Here is a 21,969-nt window from a genome sequence, read left to right on the forward strand (position 1 = left end):
TTGGCTGCCTGGTTTTACAGAGTTGGTAGGAGAGACTAATCACCTTTGCAATCAATATCCTTCAACCAGATTTGGTCATAATTTGCCATCAAGATGTCTCAAGTACCTCCATAGGAAACAGGGTTAGAATTGCTCCTTGTTTGCCCTGGATAGTTAGGCCTAAATTTGTGTTTCTGACCTTGGCTCGCCTTCCATGCTGAAATGCAGATGACCTCCAGAAGTCCTTTAATCTTCAGCTATGGTTTGAGTCTGAGTCTAAGTACAGGAGTTCTTAAAAGTGGCTTAAAAACTCACAGTTTACATATGAAATCCATGGAGGATCTTTGCTTCTCTGTTTGAATTCCCTTATCACATCCAAAAAGGTGAAATAAAGGAATGTAGAGGTCAGATTTATGAAAGGAACATCTCACCAGACAAGGCTGCACACTGGATTGTCCCCAGCAGAATTCTGGAACACCTCCTGAACTAGCTGGAGCTGGGATACTGGTGTTAGATGAACACAATAAATTAATTGGTTTTGCTTTTATGAACCCTTATGAACTAAGGGTTTGTTTAACTGTATCTTTGATGGAGAGTGCTGAGTGTGTTATTTTTCCTCATTATGCAGTAATAATTATAATGTAAATATGAAACTTGGACATATGCAGGCTTCTTGTCCTACAGGAACAAACAGCATTAAGAGGGCAGATAGATACCCCTGGACCAACAGGATCCCTGAAAGGTACATCCTTTCCTTTGAGATACACAGGGTCTGCCATGGCTGTAATTTGGGTTGTTCTGTGAGGGCTGTGAACCACAACTACCAAGAGACAAAATAGACAATGTTGGTTCTCCTTCCCTCATCAAACAACAGTAAATAAACAGCAGCTCCCCTATCTTCTCTGTCTCTATGCACACTAATTTATGGGAGTATTTAAATGTCAGCGGGAACTGGAATGAGATGGCATCTCAAACAAATGTAAAAATCTTAGTTTGCAGCAGTTGCTGTTATATTTGTGGTCACAGTAACTTTGGCTGTAATTTACAAGGTAGGCTTGCATCTGTAACTGACTGAAACGAAACAGTTTCTAAATTAAGCTTAAAGCAATTTAAAATAAATTTTGTTACTGCCTTTCAGTTTCAATTGAAGCCTTTTTTATTTCCCAGGCTATCAATTCTGCGTACGTATCTGTGTCATTCAGAGTTGGTGGGTTTCTACCTTCTTTGTAATAGCAGTACAAAGGAGTTTGAAAAAATATGGGGTGGGGAAAAGGTTGCTGTAGGTATTAATTTCTAATTAAAATATTATTTCTATCTTCTGCAGCAGTTTTTATTTGTTTGTTTGATTTGTTTGGGCCATAATGATGTAACACATTTCCAAAATATTTCCCCTGTCTTTAAACACTTTTAGAGAGTTGTGAATGAAAGTGAACTGCATTGCAAGGCTATTTTCTAGGATAGTCTTCATAAAATGTGCAGGTAATCATGCTCTGTAATGGATGCAACAGAGGACAAGAAAGCAGCAGAAAAATTTAGAGTTGGTAAATTGTACTGCTTCTGTCAGCATCAAAAAGAGCTGGCTTGTTTTATATGTGCTAAAGTTCCCATCCAGAATAATCTAATCAGTTACAGGCTTTATAATATTGACATTTTAGTGAAGCATGGCTGTGTAAGCATCACATTTCTGCATAGTGCTGCATACCTGTAGTAATTACCAGGGCTTAAAGAAGTCTAGTTCATAATTTATGAATAACACAGATGTTCCCACAAGTTCTGAGTGATAACATCTTTGATTAGAGCTACACAGGCACGAAGAAGCTCATTTTGAATTCACAGGCATTCAGTACTGAGTAAGGTGACAGTTTTAGTGCCAAACATGCCATGAGACGGGAGAATTTGTATACATGTGTACGTGAACTCTGCTGGTGGCTTCTGCTGCATTGCGGGGTGCCTTGCTGGAGATGAAGCTGTTAGGGCTGGTCCCCCATCTTCTGCATGCAGGAATAACTAAAGAGACATTGAATTTTGACAGCATTTTTCCCAGGGAGAGCACCTCAGGATAAGAGGTTGTTTTGGAGAGTCTGAAGAAAACCAGTCTGACCCAGTTTGTCTGCACATTTGGCGTTTACAGGAATGAATGTACAGCAATTTAAAGAGACCAGGTAGTCTCATTCTCCCTGAAGTCGCGCTATGAGAGCACAGGAATAATTAATCCTGCAGTCGTACACATTATTCCTGCTGCTGTTTTACCAAAATAAGGGATTACTGACTTTACTTACTGGCCCTTACTTATGGAGGTCTTCCTCATTGCCTCCACTGCTGATTGTTCTTTAATGCAATTCTGGAAAAAAATCATGTGAAAAGAAAAGTCTCCAGTCCTTAACTAAAAATTTTCAGTCATTTTGTGTGGAAAAGATACATGTAGGGGATCCTTTTTTTTTTTTTTTTAACATGCATAGCTTAGCAACAGGATCAGCTGTGAAGTAAAATAGGCTATAAAGTAGAAGGGAAAGCAAGGAGGTCTCGAGGGGCAGAGATGTCCTGTGGTTACAACAGAGAAGTCATGGAGATTCTGATTAAAAAGCTACAGACTGATCCTAAGTAATATTCAGGGAACTATTTCCCTGCCTTAGTTTTCACACCAGAGTTCCAGGGTTGGTAACTGCTGCTTTGATCTGTATGTTTTCAGTGCCATGCAAAGTAGAGAGCAGCTGGTTTTGAAAGCTTCAGGCAGTCTGTCTGCTTCAGCTGTGTGTCCCTGAAGGCTGGGCCAGCTCAATAAGGGCCAGCTGACAGCACAAGAGCTGTGATTAAGCTTTGGCTCAGGGTCTGCTATGCTTATTCTGAAGGTTTTTTATGCTTCAGGGAGGTTGAAACAAATAAACAAACAGTCCTGCCGTGCTTGCAGTGGAGAAATGAGGTAGACCATCTCTCCAGCTGCCTGCTCTGCTCCACTTCAACCCGAAGCAGTGCTGCCGGGCAGGGAGCAGCACTCTTGGGCGCAGCTGAAAATGGCTTCACGCTAACGAAGGGGGCTGTCAATTTTACTGTCTGAGGTTGTGCTGGTTAGCTGTGCCCGCTGTGAAAAACGAGGTTCGCTCTCCTGTTAAATTTTAAAAGGTTTGATAAAGACAGTAAGAGACAGAAAATGAAGCAAAGAGTAATGGCCGGGTGCCTTGGTGCGCTGCCAAGAGCACACCTGGTATCTTTGGAACACTCCTTTTATCCCATCCTGCTGTGGGGGTTTAATATTCAAACTTTCCCAAGAAGTATTTTGCATGACCACTCCCCAGTTCTGCCTTTTTAGAAGCCATAGAAGTTTGATTTCTTCTGATCACCATTTTATTTGGGCTGGGGTTCCTTCCTCTGCAAGCGGTCAGTGCTGATAACAGCCTGGGCCCCATTGTCTTGTCCATTGGGGTCATCTTGCTTTGTACAGAGGGACACAGCCCTAACATTCAAAATTCTTCTTGACCTATGCTTAAAACTCACTAGCAGGAGGAAAACAAAAGACATAGCAAAAGCATATAACATAAAACATTCATCTTAATGCTTGTGAAAAAGCCAATATCACAATAGGAACTCACAGCACTGCCCTATAAAGCCCCATTTCCCCCTCAGAGAAGGAGAGCGCTCATGGAGAGTGGTTGGCCTGGCCTTTCCTTGCAGGCGGCTGAGTGCCAGGGCAGTGGGGTTTACCTTGGCTGGGGTATCTGGGGAGTCTCTTTAGGGCTGTGAGTCCTGCTTACCTTGGGAGGAAATTTTATGTTTTTATCAGTATGTATTTACCTGACTTCATATTTTTTCCCGTGTGGTTGGAGGTGCTGGCTGTGGGAGCGGCCTAGTCACCACAGCCTTTCTCTGGTGTGTGTCCGTCTTGGCTGTGTGAAATGTGTGGCTTCTGCTGGTGTCTCCTGAAAGGCACCGGAGAAGTCTCAGCCCTGCCTGGGTAAGTAAGGTCTTAAATAATGCTGTTTCTTCTGTTCTACAGCTTTGGTAGCTCAGCAGTGGGACTGTAACTTGGGGGTGGTAACTGAGCTTCTGAAATCCCTTTTTCTGAGGCTGTGTAGGAAGGGGCAAACTCTGACTTTCCTATCTGTTGGGAATGGTATTTAGAGAAGTCAATTTTTTTTTTCCTTGTTAGCTCTCCCATAAAATTCTAAGCATAGAATCCTAAAATGTCAAAATTTTTATTTTTTTCTCTGAGGGAAAGAAAGACAACAGTGGAAGAGAAGACTTGCAAATTTCAGCACAAAATTATACTTTTATTTTGGCTGTAGTCTGAGTAATCCCCTGGGCTAACCAAGTGTCAGATATGTGATAGAATTGAAACAGAGATTGACTTTCCTGCTTGTCAGCTGACAATTTAGTGATGTTTCTGTGTCAGGTAATGCATGAATGTGAACATTTGTAGCCTGCTCTACAGGACTGAATGTATGAAACAAAATATTTTGATAGTGTTTCCTTTCCCTGCTGCATTCTTCTGCCTTAATCTGATAAACGAGGCTTCTGTATTCTATAAGGTGCTGGATGGGTTGGCCAAAAGACTTGAGTTCAGTGTTAAAGGTTTTGGGTTGTGTATTTGCCCTTGCCTGAAGAAGTTTCTGGATGCAGCTCTCAGTTCATCATGGATGATGGTCTTCAAAAAGATTTGAACTCATGGTTTAGGATGCAAAATTTGTTACAGACATATAGTAGCCTGGTTTTCAGGCCTCAGCCTTTTATATTCTGTTCCATTTGTTTCTGCCTACGTGTATATATAAAATATGTAAGATCCTTAAGGATAGCACAGGCTGTTAAGTTTATGATGATTTCTGTGAAATAAAACAGAGTTGAATGCTTACAAATATTTAGGGTTATTGCCCAGCAGCAAATCTCTGTGCTAGTGGCTCTGATTCAATGGAAATTGTGTTGAAAAGAATGATCCTTTTGCAGTCACATTACATTTTTTACTAAAAAAAAAATCTTAATAAGGCAGGACATTCCTAGTAGAAATTATACTGCCAGGTTATGATTTTGTCTTATTTTCCATTAATTAGACCTGTATTTTAAAAGAGTCTATAGGGAAGCTTGAAATTCTAGTCTTGTCCTTACTACTTGCCTGGATGGATCAAATTGCTAATAGAAACTTAAAATGCAATTGTTGTTCCAAATTATTGTTTAGGTTTATATGTCAGGAGGCACTATGGAGGCCATTAATACTGGAGGTACAAATTAAATGTAAATTCATACGGGTTTAATTTCTATTGTAGCAGGTCTTTGTAAACACCAGCTTTCAGGAAATATTTCTAATCTCTGGCTTGACAGCATTTCAATGTTGTTTACTGCATTGTCTGAATTTTTTGCTGCCTCTCAAAAGATGAGAGGAGAGTTTGTGTGCTGAGTGTCAGCTTATTATCTTGTCATTCTTTTCAGGCTACAGATGTATATCTTCAAGGGCTCTAAGAAATGTGTGGATTTTTGTGGGTGTGACATTGTCTAGGGGTTTTTTTTTCCCCTTTTTTTCCTTAATTGTAGCTGTATCCCAAAGCTCAGGGACTGGAATTAGAGAGCCTTCCCTGCATGGGTGCAGAAACGTGCCCTCAGAAACAGGGGACAGTTGACAGAAGTGGGTTTAATGGATAAGGGTCATTTCCATGTTTCAGACCTTGCTTTGTTTAACTTCCTCTGATCAAAGAGAGACCTCTAGCATGCTCTTTTTTCAAACTTGTAATACCCTGTATCTGTCCTTTGAAATGATCTCTAAGGATCATATAAAACATGCTTCTTGCATAGCTTTAAATCGCAAATAATTGCTGATGCATGTGTATTGTCTCTCCTTTCTTCCTGCTGTGCCATTTTAGTCTCTCTAATTTCTTGCGCTTTAGTGGCTTTATCCTCTTTTTCCAATTACTAGGATTTTCTCTCTCAAGTCTCTGGAGTAAATCTCTGGAAAACTGCATCATGCACAGCTGTTTAGATTTTCCAAAATATTTCTTTGGCTTGTTTTCAGAGACTATTTAAGTGGCAAATAAATTAATGGGATTGTTTTAGAAGAGGAAACGTTCCTTCACTAGCTATTTTTACATACACAAAGGGGTATTTAAATTTTTGTGTTTGTCTTCATGGGCTCTTATTGAGATAAGCAACCATGCTCATGCTTCTGTCTTTAATAGTGTTCCATCCTGGCATGAAGCTTCTATTCATCTTGCTCACCGTCTTCCACCCAAATGTTAAATGAGTAGCCTTTGGGGCTCCCCCCTATCCTAAGGTTGAAGGAGGGACAGACAGCTGGACTGCAAGAGATCACTTCTGGAAGTGCTTCTGCTGTGAGGAGCTCCTGGCTTTTTTAGGGTGGGCAGGAAACTTTTAGATGACTTCATGTTGGGGAAGATAAATCCCATCTGAAGTACTTAGAGCTACACCATTCAGATTTGCTTCTGGCTGGATGAACAAATAAATTCATGGAGCGCAAGGGTTAAAAAGTGCTTAGGGCTTGTCTGACCTGAGGAGTAAGAGCTGGAGTATAACTCTCCTTTAGCTTTGTGCTGAGCCCTTTGGTTTGCATTTGTCTTGTGGGCATCTTGTGAAAAGGCATCCAGTCTGCATGGGAAGAAATTAAAAGGCAGACTTGACTGTTTCCTTGGCAATTAATTTTAGTAGTTAACTCCCTCTGGTTAAAAGCTCCATACTTAATCTCAGATTTCAGTGTGTTTGGTTTAAATTTAAACTACAGCTGAAAATTTCCTTTTTATATGCTTTGCTTGACTAAAAAGCCTCAAGGACATTTAAATTTCTGCCAGAGGTGATTTTCTTATTTCCTTTTTCTTTTTATTTGATGTTGTAGTCATGTCATCCAGCTATCAGCTTTCACCTCCAAAACAGAGTGAGCTTCTTATCCTCAGTGCTGAATTTTCACATAACCTTGAGACAGAATTGTAATTCTCTGCATCATCTCCTGATTTTTTGGTGTCCTTTTTAAGTGAGTTATTGGAACTCTTGCTTAATCCTACATCTGTGCAGTTAATACCTTGCTTGGGGAGAAAAATTGCATTCTTGCTTCCTAATTCATTTCTATACATCCAAGGATTATGTTTGCTCTTTCCTGACAAAGAATCATATAGAGACTTGTGCTGACTTGCTCATCCTCTACTATGTCTCATTTCTCTTCAGAGCTTTTGTAGCTGCTGACGTTATTCATAAAAATACTGAAGAGTGCCAGACCTGTGCTTTGTTAATTAGAAACAGTCTCTGCAGCCTGTAGTCTTCAGTAGGAAATGGTGGTGAAAGTTTAATGAAAAAATGTGCTTGACCCTGTGTTTCATCTCTTGTTTATTATCTGTCTGCAGTTGATGCAGTTTTCCCTGGATAGTACTGTAAAATTGAGGAAAACTGAAGATTTTATTGATAGCTAATTTCCGAGATTTTTATATTGTTCTTCAAAAGAATGAATTATGAAGAAAATAACTGCTTCATATCTTTCAGATGTAATGGTATGAATCTTGCAGTAAAACCTTTCAAAGAGCAGCATGAAAAATACTTATATCTTCATTCTTCCTCAATCTGTAGCTGCAGATAACAATTTTTGGATTTTTTTTATATAATATTGTAAAAAGGTTGTATGTTGTTGAGAATTCTGAGGTTGCAGAGTTTTAGTAATGATGTAATTTACTAAAATTTTTACTAAATTTTAGTAATTTACACAATGAATTGAAAAAAATAACCAACAAACCAACCCTGTAACCTCCTCCAAAGTAGTGGTGTATTTATCTACACCATTATATTACTGTCAGTGTGTGACACTAAGTTCATTAACTAAGCTAAGAGAGGAAACAACTTTTTGGGTACTAATGTACTTCTGAACCAAATCCCCTTTAAGATGGGGGTGGTGGTGTGTATTTAAATCTTCGTGTTCATAGAATATGTTTGAATGTCAGTCTAAAATAATGAACATTATCTGGGCCTGTTTGGACAGAAGAATTCCATTTTGGGAATGCTGAAGCTTAAATCAGAACAAATCTGAGCTTTCTGAGCAGTTCAGTTTATTTAGCAGGGAGAGAAAATGTCAAATGAGCCAATGCCATCATGGTTTCATCACTCTCAGGTGATATGAAAAGTCTGAAGTCCTATACTTTAAAATTCAGCAAAATGCCAGTGCTCTCCTCTTTTATTTTCCTTCTCTCTCTCTCTCTTTTTTTTTTGTTTTGTTTTGTATTGTTTTTGTGATTTTTTGGGAGTGAGAATTGCCTTTTACTGATAAGGAGAAAAGATGGGTTGAGGGTTGAAAGAAGTTCTGGCAGCTCTTTAATGAGCAACTTTGTGAACAGCAGATGTCTCAGTGCTCTGAAGATGCAAAAGTAATTTTTCATTGGCACCATATATCTGTCTAAAATCAAACCTGCCAAGTTAAAAATTATGGTAATTGAATCATACTTTCTTAAGCAGCCATTTTCTGTTTTTCTGAGAAGTGAACTGGAACATGACTTGCATTGTATTTGCACTGAACTCCTTCAGTGCAATGTAACTTTTCAGTTTCCTCTAATTTTATCTCCAGCCAGTTTGGGTACTTCAAATTAATGGTTATGGTAACTCAGGTGATTGTCAGGATGCTATCAGAGTGTGAGTCGCACCGCACTGACATAAACCCTGCACAGGACTGGGAGATCATTCATGTCCTTGGAATCACAGAATGGTTTGGGTTGGGACTTTAAAGATCATGCAGTTCCAGCTCCCACTGGATGAGATTGTTTAAAGCCCTTTGCAGCCTGGCTGTGTATGCTTCTGGGGATGGGACATTCACAGCTTCTCTGGGTAACCTGTGCCAGGCTGTCACCACCCTCACAGTGAAGAATTTCTTACTAACATCCAATCCAAACCTACCTCCAGCTGAAAGCAGTCAACCCCTTGTCCTATCACTCCACACCCTTCTGAAAAGTCCCTCTCCAGCTCTTGTAGCCCCTTTAGGCACTGGAAGGTGTTCTGACATCTCCCCAGAGCCTTCTCTTCTCCAGGCTGAAGAACCCCAGCTCTCTCAGCCTGGCTCCATAGCAGCGGTGCTCCAGCCCTCTGAGCATCTTTGTGGTCTCCTCTGGATTTGCTCCAACAGGTCCATGTCTTTTTATGTTGGTGGCCTCAGAGCTGGGTGCAGTGTCCCTTGTGGGTCTCCAGACTATGAACCAATGGTGAAACTGTTAATGTAAAGAGACTCAAGCTTTTTGTATGAGAACACTTAAATTTTGTTGAAATAGTTCTTGTAATGTTGGATAAAGTGGAAGCTGAGAGGAATCTCACTTAAAGAGAAAAATGTGTTTTCATTTGGAAACAATTTTAAGTATACATTTGACTTTAGCAGCAGAATAAATACATTTGTACAGGCAAGCAGGCAGGTATTAGGGTTGGAATTCTGTTAAAAAACCTTTTTCAAACTGATACTTTTGTTGCAATGTCGCTGCTTACCGCTCACCAGCATCACTTTTCCTAGTCATACTATTTTCTCCCAAGAAGTGAAGGAAAGGCTGCAGAGAATCACCTGTCCTTGCAGGTCATCAGAAAGTAGTTTTTCTCTTGTTATCACAGGAATTTCATTGAGGCATCTGTCCTGTTTCAGGGAAGTTTGTCTGGAGAGGGGTGTGTAAGTTTGTACTATCCACTTTGATACTTAGGAAACTTAAAAATAAGAAAAGATGCTGTGCAATTGGATGCAGAGGGAAGAAAGAGGAAGAATCTTCTGTAAGTTTAGCAGACAATTTTTTAGGCTAAAAGGCTTGTGGCCATCATTAGTCAAGGTGTAAGTGTACTTGGAGAAGGGTACAACAAGCTCAGTCTTCATGGAATTCCCATTTGGATATAATGAAGGCATAACAACTCCATTGTGCTTTCTGTCAAGGGGCTGCACAGCTGGAAAGGAATGATAGGAATAATTTGGCTCAGATTCCAGGGGAATTTTCCTGTAAGGAGCTTGGGATGGAAAAATTAATTGGAAAGTGCCAAGAGCACTTTGAGAAGATCTTTTCTAAATGACTGTTTGCACAGGAGCAATTGCTTCCCTGCCTGAGTTGCAAAAGGGAGTAGAAGCAGAAATAAATCTGTAGAGTTTATGAACCCTTGATTATTTACCCCTTTGAGTACTGGCAGTTCTGTACTGGGATAGCTCAGGTTTGATAGTGCAACCCACTAGATTCATATGCAGGTACAATTTAGCCTGTGAGTCTAAAGATAACTGCCTGACTTGTTAACACAATGTGGAAACCCTAGTATGTTTTGAGCTCTGTAGCTAATGAGTTTTGCAATCAGACCATAATTTAAATCACATAAATATGTTGTCTTGTAGGTATTTTTGTAGGATTTTTTTTTGGGTGGTTTTTTTTAAACCTAGCATTAAAATCTGTCATTAATTTAAGCACAGCATGTTAACTAGAACACTGCTCTGTATAGGCTGTAAATGGTTATTTGCTAAAACAAGATAAAATATTGCAATTGTGTTGCTGCAGTAATGATGTAAACAGTCTAATTGGAAACTAATTAGGTACTCGTTTCTGGTGTGATGTGTTGATCAGGTAGAAATACAAGTGCTGCTATTTCTCTGCATTTTGGTTGCTTACTTATGTCATGAAGATTCAATGTAGGTGACCCAGGGTACACCTTTCTGCACCAGTAGTTCATCATGTGTCCATGGTTTCTAAAATAGTTTTACAGGTGAGTGCTGCATGCATACATTAATAAAAAAAATAATGTTGAGTGGAAAAGTACTCTTCTTGTGTGTGGGTTTTGGTGGAGGAGTTTGATGTACAACAAAACTTCAGAGGATTTCACTGGCCACGTGAACAGGAGACATTGATGTGTTTGTAACTCCTTTGTTGTGACAAACAAGAGGTGCATTTGCTTCTTAAATTGAGATTATCTCAAATGGAAGTAGCACATTTCCTGTTTTTGTTTGGTTCAGCTGCAGCAAAAATGGGTTTCACCTTGGCTGGTTTAAAACTTCAGAATATTTTATATTTAATATTTTGGATTTGATTTTAGGGAGGGGAATGGTTTGCCAGTACTAACAAGCAGCTTTCTGTAGTGCTCCTAAAATGACATGGTTATTTCAATGATTAATAGCACTGCACAGTCTATTAGAGTGATAACACTGGACTGCATGATTATAGTTTATATTCTTCTGCAGTTTCAATCTTTTTCTTTATAATTATTTTCCTTTCAATTTTCTTTTATGGAGACATATGTTGCTTATTAAGCAATCCACTATGCAGTTAAGTACAGAACTTGATTATTTGCCAAGTTTGCATCAGCAAGGCTGATGTTACAAATACTTGTTAGGCAAAACTACTTTGAGCCTATTCTTGCTACCCTGCTTTGACAAAATTAATTCAGTGGCATTGCCAAGACCTCCACAAAGAACTGCAAGCTCTTGTAGGAGGTTCTGTTTATCTGCTCAAAGGTAGGCTTTTATTGGAATCCATGATGAATGTACTTGAGGCAGAATATAAACTCTTATGAAAATAAAGTATTAAAGCAATTGCATGCCAGATTATATACTGTAAGTAAATAAAAGTCTGCAGAGCAAATGGAGGCATCTGCACTGGGAAAGGAGAGAATCACAAACGGGATCACGCATAGGTGTGGTGGTGGCAGCAGCATCTAAATTAGGAGGTTTGTACATAACTCCAGATGTTCCTTCTTTCAGGCTTCAGGACAAACTCAAGTTTTTAGCCCATGAGGACCACACCATCATCATGCAGGGGACAGTCTTTGTCAGCACCAGAAAAGACTCAGGTCTGAGGCTGTGCAGTGACTCTCTTTTGAAGGGTGGTGTGAATGAAGTTGAGTGGAAGATAACAGTGAGAGTTAGAGTGAGAAATGCTTTAACTAATTCATAGTTTTTTCTTTAATCAAGACAGATGCTAAAGATGCTCTTTTTTTGTGTGTGTGTGTGTGATGTTGTATTAATTCTATGCTGGAAGCTCTCATACATCCAGGCAGAGGAAATGGGCTCTAATGAGTATGTCTTCAGTCAGACACTGGCTTAATGGATCATAATGGGAATTGAGTGCTTCAGATTTCTTATGGAAAAGACAGAATCTGTAACAGCTGTTCTTTGAAATTTAATTTTTCCTTCCAGCAAGATATGATCAAGAAAGAGATGAGGAAAAAGTGTGTGGAATCAATCCTTACCAGTTAGATCTCATCTCTTATTGTAGTTTATTCTGCATTGAACACCTTTGAATGGATGGTTTATTTCTCCAGCATAGCTTCACTCTTCCATTTCCTCCCCAAGACTGTTGCTCTCTCCCATCTCCTCTGTGGAAGCACTCCCACTTTGTAGCCATGCAAGTGATACTGGAGGGATAAGTCAGGAGGAATGCCTGAATTCATGGAGGATGGGAGAACAAATCTGCGTGAGACTCCTTTAATCAAGCAGCAGATATTTGTGTGATGCTAGAGCCAGTGGTTCTGTGTGTCTGCGTGAGGCTACAGAAATGGAGGAGGGCAAAGCAGTCATGGCAGCCTACCCTGTCTGTAGGTTTTCTATTTCTGTGTTTCCTACATAATTAACTAGCTCTGCCTGCATCTCTTTGCTCATCATCCAAACAACTGATTTCCTGAAAATGCTTCCAGTTTGATTCCAGCCACCTCCAGCTCTCTGGCTTAGATGTTTCTGGAGAGGAGCCCTACCCTAAGCAAGCACTTTAGAATTAGCCAGTGGTGGTGGTGGCTTCCTGCTGGCACTGGAGCCCTCAGTGATGACTCCTTGCTTCCTGTGCTTTGAGCAGGGCTTTGCCAGACAAAGGGATGGCTCCATAACACTGCAAACCAGATCCAAATTTTAGTCTGGAATAGCGCAGTTACTCTGGGCCTGTGATGCCAGTAGAGCCAGTACAGGGTTACATGAAGGAAAAAAACAGCTTCTGTCTCAGGGCAGCAGCTTGTTCCATGAAGCACATGCTGTCTGCTTTTTTACAGACTGGCTTGTGGAAAGAAGGAGAATTTAGCAATAACTGCCTTGCTTCTCGTTTACCAAAATGTATTTGTGTATCCAGTTGTTCAAGCCATTTAGACTCAATCTGGTGAATGAGTTGCTTAAAGGAAGATGATTAATGTATGCAAAGCATATTGTCCAGCTGAAACTTGTTTACCACATGAAAATGTCAACATTATTATCTGCTGCTGTCTTGAAGTGTTAGTATTTCTGTCTTCAGACAATATAGCATTGCTGGAATACCAATGAGGCAGATGCAGTGAGGAGTCAGAAGACTTCTGAAGCTCATAAGTCCTTATATAAATCCATGTGTAAGATTCACTTTATACCTGTCATTTTGGGAAATCATGAGACTTTGGTGCGTGTTTATCAAAATACATGATTTTCTTTTCACTCTTTCAAGTGTCTTTATCCACATAAGAAGGAATAAAAAACTTCATGGAACTTGTGATTAGTTCTTAGGTAGTGGATACTAGGATGTGACTTATGATTGACAAGTGGGAAAACAACCTGTTTGTTTAAAATTATGGATGCTACCAGAAGTGTTTGGAGTCTTAAATGATGGTGCTGTCAGCAAAAATCTAATTTTTTTGTGATATGGATCAAGCCAATTGCATGCTAGAGAGAAACATGGATTATTTATTTCAGAGTTGTGCAAGCCAAGGTGCTTGGTGGAATTCCATAAATCAGGCACATCAGCTATAAAAATGTTTTACTATATATTATATATTTTAGCAAGGAAAGAATAATTATTAGGAGAACTGGGTAACTTGTAGCCAATGAACACTGACTCCTGTCTTCTATTGATTAATGATTCTTTTGCTTCTCATGCTAATTAGTCCACATGATCAGTCTTTCAGTCCTCTTGGGTTGGTGGTCCTGATCTCCCCCTGCTGGAATTACGTTTTACCCAGTTGGAGCTGATTTCAGCACAGCTGCTCTCTTGAGTTTATCACTTTCTTCCTTATCTTGAGAATTCCACCTGAAGACTTTGTGGCCCATAAATTCTGTATTCTTTGTTTCCACTATCAGTGGGCATCCTTCTTCCCAAGGTTTGTTAACCTACCCCTAGGTCTGAGATCACTGAAGCATATAAAGCCCTAAACTTTAACAAGGCAATGATTCCAACAAGTAATTTGTTTTTCTAACACACGGATGTCACTTAGAGCTTGCTCATTAGCTGCTGTTTCATGGATTAGATCTCCATTCTTGTTGATTAGGCTTGTAAGTATATAAAGATCAAACATCAAAGAATGCCCTTTCTTAAGAAAATTTTTACATATTCAACATTTTGCAACAGTGACTTTTTTTTTTTTTTTTTCCATTTATTACTTTTAAATTGAGTCCTTACCCTGGTTTTAGTGACAAAACACAACTTCTTAAGCCTGGGCTGTGAAGCTATCAGCTGGCCAGGTACCTGTTTGCAGCAACTGAGTTGGGCACTTGCAAATATCTTAAGGGCTCAGTTATTTAAAGGTTAGCCCCGGTTTTGACCTGTCAATGCTTTAAAACTCTGAGAGTTTTAAAACTATGAGAGTGAATGTTTGGTCACAAAGTAAAATCCCAGTATGCATCAAAGCAGTTGCTGCAGCTGTAACCAACTTGTAAACCAGCTCTGTCCTTATGGAGGCAGAGGGAGACACGATTCAGTGTCTGTTGGAATTTGTTGATATCCAGATCCTAGAAGGGAGAAATGGGGTCTGGGGACAGAGCCCCCATGAACCTGGAGGAGGCTGGGAGCAAAGGCTGCATGGTGCTTCGTAGCCTGGCTCTCTGCACTAAAGCCACCTAAAGAGGCAGAGCTGCTTGCTTTCTGGTTTTTACCTCAATGCAACAAAAGCAGTGCTTTTGGCAGGGTGGGAGATGTGTGCACTTGCTGCTTGTTACCAAGAGGCTAAGGGCCAAATGTGCCAAGAATTAATGAGACAGATGCACAGGGAGTGAGAAGAATGAGCACCTTGAACTGGTGAGAAATAGTATTTGTGGGGATCAATGCTTTTGGGAGGATTGAAAGGGAAGTACAGGATAGAGAGGAAGCATCTTAATTAGCTGTTGTTTCCTGTAGCTTGTTCAGTAGCTTTGGCTCTTCCACATTGCTGGATAATTTTCTAAGATCAGCCATTACAATAAGGAATTTTTTACTGTGTGTTATTTTAGGAGAATTTTAAGCAATATGAGAAATTAATGGCTCCTTCTAACTGCTAATTTATATCCCTTACAAAAGCCTGTTACGCTAGATATTTTTAATTCTAGTCACCCTCTAAGATGTTTTATTGTGTATCTGATCTGGGGGATAGATAATGATGGTTTGTACCCATAATTATTATTACCTATATTTTCCAGGCTTATCTGGAGGTGAAAAATCAAAGTTTTTTGGAAGTAACATCCCTGATCGTGGCAGGAATTTTCTGATAAGGGTTTTGGAAAAAGGAAACCAGATATTAGTATTTGAAGTCTGAGCTGAAAATTTGAGCCCAGTCTTATCCACAGTGTATTTTTAAATCATCTTGGTGTTGTTTACAAGAATTGTAGTTGTAAATTTACAAGCTCTAGTGCAAAAGGCTGTATGAGATTTGGTCCTCTGCGTCTAAGTTCTGTCCTAGGGCTGTAGGGTGAATCCTTTATCTGCTGATAATAACAACACCTGTAAAGGGAGAGAACAGTTAGAGAACCTCAGAGTCCCACAGACAGCACAGCATTTATTATCTGGAAAATTCCAGATACTTGCATTGTGTGATCTCATCCTGAGCTGGGGTATCCTTGTTGTGTGTGTGGTACATGAGATGAGCCTGGTGCTGCAGAGGAGGTGCTGCAGTGTGGTTGGAGCTGCACAGCTGCTCCTGTAGCACTCTTCAGTTCAGTCTGCTCCGTAGCAATCTCAGATGTGCCAAAATAAACGTTGCTGAACCACCTTCAGCTGAACTCAGCAGTTTTAAAGGCTCTGAGGGTCTCTTGTAGTGCTTGTTAGCTCTAAAAAGGATTCTTGATTGCTTAGTGCTTTTACTGCCTTTGTGCTCTTAGCCTGCAAACCTCTCTGAAAGGACAGAAAAGAGGGAAGATAGAGCTCAGTCGGTGAATTAATTCAGGAAATGCATCTTTCAGAATGCTGGCTGTCAGGGAAACCTCTGCTTTTTGGAAATATCTCTTAGAGTAAATGTCCGGGAATTGCCACTTCAAGATGTTTCCAAGGTTTCCACTCTAATTGTGTTCTGTCCATAGTTAAACCTCAGCTCTTGCAGGGCAGGTTTGCTCTTAGATGCTTTCATGGTCATTTTAGGCAAGAAATAGCACATCTGAAATTTGGTATTGTTCTATGCAGTAAGGAGAATTATCAACTTCAGTGGTCAGAAAGCATAGTTTGGTTTAAACATAAAGATACAATGACCTTTCTTGGATGTAATATTGTTGCTTTATTCTACCTGCCAGCCTATATCTATCTTTTGATAATTCATTATGAAACATGGGATGCTTTGTAGCTTAATATTTTTAAAGAGTACCTAGCACAGCAAGAGCTTTTGTGTTGTGGTGATCCAGCTAATAACAATTAATAAAACTTCTGGAGCTTTTTCCAGCTCCCACTTCCAAATCCCCTGAGACAAATGAGCCTTTTAAAAACTCATTTATGGCTCCTTCTTCCATTATTTTAAATATAATATGTCTTTGCAATGAGTAAATTGTTGTTGTGGCTATAAAATAAACTGATGAAAGAATTCTTGAATTGGCTATTTTGTTTGATCTGCACTTGGCTTTTCTTGGATAAGTGAGTTTGCTTTTCTGAACTGTGATATATAATACCTGCCCAACAGAAAAAAGAAAGGCAGGAACTTTAAAGATGGTGGCACACTGGGATTTAGTTTGCTTTCTAAATAGGAATATCTGTAATATTTGGGAGTTTGAAGGTTTGCTATACACTGGTGTTTTAAACCAAAAGACAGAAAATATGATGAGGAACTAAGAGGGTGAATCTAATTAATGCTAAATCTGAAGCATGCTGGTGTGACTAATTCATCCAAGTTGTGTGTTTGGGTATTGTGAAGTGACCTTTACAGCGTTTGGAGGGCAATAAATATTTGGAAACAATAATTAAAGGTTTATATGGTAATTTGGCGTGCCTAATATTTTTTTAGTTGTGCACTGACTTTCTCAAATGAGCTACCTTCTGTGTTATCAGCCAAAAAAAACCTTCCATGGTAAATTTTTCTCTGCTTCTTATTCCCCATTTTCTTTTAAGTGGTGTTTTTTTTTCCGGTTAAGATGGAACTGGGTAATTTTGTGTCAGTGAGGAAGAGCTTGGTCCAAGCTACCTCAGGATTGATGATTTGCCTTCAGTGCAGCTGTGTGTGGAAACCCCAAATGCTTGTCTGGGGGATGTGTGTGTTGCAGGCAGAATGGAAGCTTCACAAGTTCATCAGGGAGAGCCTCCCACTGAGTCATAATGTGCAGAAGGACCCTCTTGCTTTCTCAACACCTCTGAGGAGGCTGGATGCAGCTGGATCCAATCCTAGCCCCAGACTGAGTCAATGTTTATATCTGAAGAGTTATGGAGTATAATTGAACCTTTATGCAATTCTGTCCTGCAGGATTGAGGATGGCAAATCAAATACGTTTATATGAATTATTTCAATTGACTATGATAATGATAAGACTAAAATATATTAATCAGAATTGCAGAGCATCCTGCTGCAGTGTTGATTCTCAGCAGGTGATGTAATCTGTTTGTACATGTGCTCAATTATTTATTTATGAGTTGTAATAAGCTGAATAGAATTCCTCTGATTTTCAGGAAGTGTGGCAAAGAAGTTGCTACTATGAAGCTGAACTTTATAAGTAGTCTTAAAAAATAAGTAATTCCACAGTGAGTGATGCTTATGCTTCTGGTATTAGCCATGTGTGCACTCTGTATCCTGACCACAGCAGTATTATTGGATTTGGAAGCTGCAGAAGAGAGCTTAGAACTTTCAGCAGGTTTCAAAGTAATGGTTACATCAGTAAGGCTGTAAGAAGTGAGGTGGGGAGAGAAATGTGATAACTCTTATTAGAGTAGAACAAGTGGGGAAAAGTAAAGAAGCTTTTCAAGGCAAGGAAGATGCTTGTTTCATCTGGTAATATTTTGTGGTGCTCTGGCAAAATCAGGAGCTGTGCTCTACTCTTTGCTGTAGACTGCCTTATGTGGCATTGAATTTGATGTTAACTAAATCCATCTAACATTCTCTTTTTAAGAATATGTGAATTTATTAAATTGCATTCATTTAATAGAAAAAAATTATACTAATATACCTAGGAAGTTTTCAGAGTATATTTAGACTCATTGCACTTTTTACGATGCCCATAGATGAATTGGATAATATGTTATGCTTAGACATGTAGTTAATTTGGGAACCCTGTGATTGGCCTGAATAGGGACTCTTTAAAATGGGTTTCTGGGATCTTGGAGAAAACATTCTTGCTTACAAGTATGTAATAAAGCCTGGGTAGAGAGCAAAGTATGGTTCATTTTCTGTTTAGTTTTTTCTTTAGAGATGTTTTAAAATTCCAGTAGCTTACATTTCTGCCACAAATACATGTAATTTGTGAAATTCCAAATTTGTCACTAGGTCTGTTCTAGGCTTTCCAAGGGTATCGCAGCCACCTGCAAAAAAAACATATACCACAGGGAAAAAATGGCTTCATGTCAACACTGGAAGCACATTCCAAAGAGACTTTAACCCAATTGTTTGGATTTTTTTTCTAATAATTTCTGGTTCTGTGCCTGCAACTTCTTCCTGTGTGGAGAAGCAAGAGGTGCAATTGTAGTATGGCTGTCATACAAGTGCAGTTCGTGCTTCCACATTTCTTAGGTTGAAGAGAAGGCCCTTGGAAAATGAGGTTCAATCATGTTATGGCCTATGTGTTTAACACATCATGTTAAATTTATTTGTCCCTGTCCTTTTGGCAGTGATAAATGGCTTATTGGATCAGAGATCTTGGATAAATCAATGAGGAAGCTTCTTCAGTATGCATGTGTCTGCTGGTACCAGAGATGAACTAAAGAACTCTCTGACCATGGGCACTCTGCTGTTTTTGTCAGATAGCACACAAGAATCTTGGAGGAGTTAAAAAAAATTAAGCAATTTAGATACAGAGTAGATAAGTAACCACTTCATGTGCAATCTATCCAAGGGTGAGACCTCGTGTATATTTAAAAGCAGAGGTTCAGTGTGGCTGGTGGAGACTACAAATCTTTTCATGCAAGCAATCACCTGTGTCAGCACCTCTTTCTGCACTCAGTAGCATGAATAATTCAGTTCTTTGTTAATGTCAGTAAGAACTGTTTTCAAAGCTTCCTTTAACTTTCTGCTCTTGATACCTGGGCTTCCCTCCTGCACTCCAAAATTACTTACACAGAGGTGATGTCTTTCCTTCATGATGGCACTATTGCAGCACCAGTGTTGTGGAGAAAGAAGTGCAGTGACAGTGAAGTCCATTCCCATCGCTATTCCTCCAAATCCAGATGGCAATGGAGAGTTGTGGCTTCTCTCACAGCACCTTGACCTTGGCTATCCATTGCTACTCTGAATGATGTATGGAGGATGTATTGCCGTGCTTTTAGCGTGGTTTTATGTAGTTCACAACGATGGAATGCCACTGTAATTTTTATGGAAGGTTCAGTGTAGGGTGTCATTGGGGATTTAGGCATATCTACTGCCAGGCAGAAGTAGGTATATTTAATCTCTTTTGTGTTTGTGCTTCTCAATTTCCCGCTCTGACTTTCCAAAACAGGGTTTATCTTTGCTTCTCAGAACAGCTCAGGGCTCATGGAGCCAAAGCTCTCCTAAGTCAAGGGTGGCTGATATGAAGGAAAGCTGGATTATGGAGGGGCTCACTGACACTGCGCTTTCTGGAGGGGTTGATTTTGCATCAGCAGTGCTGGTGTTGCTGAGGGAAGGGGAAAGGAGGCAGAGAAGCTCTTGGGAACATGTCAGGGCTAAGTCCTGTCTCTATAGCAGCAGGAGGGTGGTGACTTGGTGGTGAGGCAGTTGAGCGTGATCATGATTTCTTCTCCTTGTAACATGTGCCACTGCACTGAAAATGTATTACCAGGCTTTTTGATGTAGGAGGAAATATTAAATTAAGGAGAAAATATTAAAGCCATCTTGTGTTACTCAAGTAAGTGCTGCCTGCTTGTTGGGCACTGGGGTGGTAGTGGGCATGACAAGGTGCTTGGACAGGTCCCTAGGAAGGGAAGAGGAGCACCCAGTGGATAAAGGCATCTTGCCTCTATCCATGGTGCAGTGAATCCAGAGATTCTGGAAACAAAGCTTAGGCAGTAACTCCTCAGCCCTGCTCTGTGTAGGTCCTGTGTTGTCCCTTGTCAGTAACTAGGTAGGAAACAGAAGGAAAGGGTGGGATCTAATGAAGTGCTACTTAAACATGCACAGAAGAAAACAAAATATTTTGATACATTTTATATGTATTTCTGCATTAATCCCAGAAATCGAAGTACTAAAATGTGCAACTAAATACTTGTCTTTAAAAGAGGATACTGACATAACATGCATCTTAAATGTGGCAGGAGGGTGATAAATGCTGGGATAATGCAGTGTCAAAGTACAGAGAGAGCTGGAGTAAGCTGAGCTGGCAGAGAAGCTGTGCTGTATTTTAAAGCTTAAAGTCAAGTCAAATCTGCTATAGGTAACAGAAAAATCCCAGTGAGTTTTGGCATGGAAAAGAAAAAACCATGGTAATAGGATTGTGTTATTGCTGTCAGTGCTGTGGAGGAAAATGGGAGAGATTGTAAAGGGATGGGGTGCAACAGCTGTGTCATATTGGGATGGGATGCTGCAAATTAGCTTTAAACACTGTCAGTGGCAGCTACCTAGATGAACTGGGGAGGGGATTTGTAAGGAGAGAGGCAGCATCTGGCTCCTGAATATGCAGAGCAGTTTCAAAATGTCACACTGAAGGTGCTCTGTGGTAGTAGCTACAGTGTGCATAAATTCAACATCTCTGCAGGGACAACAAAAGTGGGAAGCTCCCACCCAGAAGTTGAAGACAACTCTGAGAGTGCAGAAAAGGTATTTGTTGTGGGGGTTGCTTTTGGTTTGTGGTGTTTATTTTTTGGTTGCTTGTGTTGGTTTTTTAAAGAAATATTGAAAGAAGTAAAGGGTCAAATCTTTGTGGTGTTTTAAAGCATAATGCAGTACACTCCAAGGAAAAGAGTTTATCTACCAGACCCTGTTTTGTGATGTGCATATCTGCTCTTTTTTCAAGAATATTCAAAGCAGTAAGTCACAATAGTAAAATCAAGTTATTTTATCACTTTTTCTATCCCAGTGAAGAATGTGGGAGTTTTAAATTCCCAGAAATCTCTCTTGTGAGGGAGGCAGATGCCAAAGGACTTGTCTTGGTGCCTGTAGAAAAGGTGATTGGAGGAATAACATAACTAAAATAGATTGACATGTCATCACTATAGTGTGGTGTGCCTTGAAGGACAGAAACATTACTTGTGCTATGGAACTGCTCACCTTAATTTGATTCACTTAATATGATTTTGCACTTTCAGAAGAGTGAAAGGATGGTAAAGGGCAAGGGTGAGGCAGACTTTCCAGGGAAGCCCAAAAAAGCCAATTGCCCTTATCTGGGAGACAGAGTAATTTTTATAATAGAATTTACCTTTGAGTGAACAGAAGAGATAGCAGAATAGTCAGTGTGGGTTTTGCAGCAACAAGGCTTTTCCTATTTGTTTACTGGAGTTCTTTGAGGCACATGGTAAACATGTGAACAAAGATGATTGTCAGGTGAGGTGATATACCGGGATTTTCCATAGGTATTTGACAAAATTATCAACTGCACTTCATTTAAAAAAAAAATATGGAAGCTGTGCCCTAACACAGCAATGGATCAGTAAGGTAAATCTTCAAGTGAATTAATAATGGAAGAAAAATTGCAGAATGCAGGTAACAGTAAAATGGGAAAATCTCATGGTGGAAATCAAGCCACCAGTAAAGGACTGCAGATGTCTCTGCTGGAGCCTGTGCAGCTCGATATATTGA

At 39.8% G+C, this 21,969-nt stretch overlaps 1 protein-coding gene across 9 annotated transcripts in view; it reads left to right on the plus strand.

Annotated features, from left to right (window-relative positions):
• The window catches only part of BICD1 (BICD cargo adaptor 1), a 167,235-nt gene that overhangs the window by 16,281 nt on the left and 128,985 nt on the right, over positions 1 to 21,969 (plus strand). The window lies entirely within an intron of this gene.

Source organism: Parus major, chromosome 1A (genome assembly GCF_001522545.3).
Source record: "Parus major isolate Abel chromosome 1A, Parus_major1.1, whole genome shotgun sequence".
NCBI classification, from domain to species: Eukaryota; Metazoa; Chordata; class Aves; order Passeriformes; family Paridae; genus Parus; species Parus major.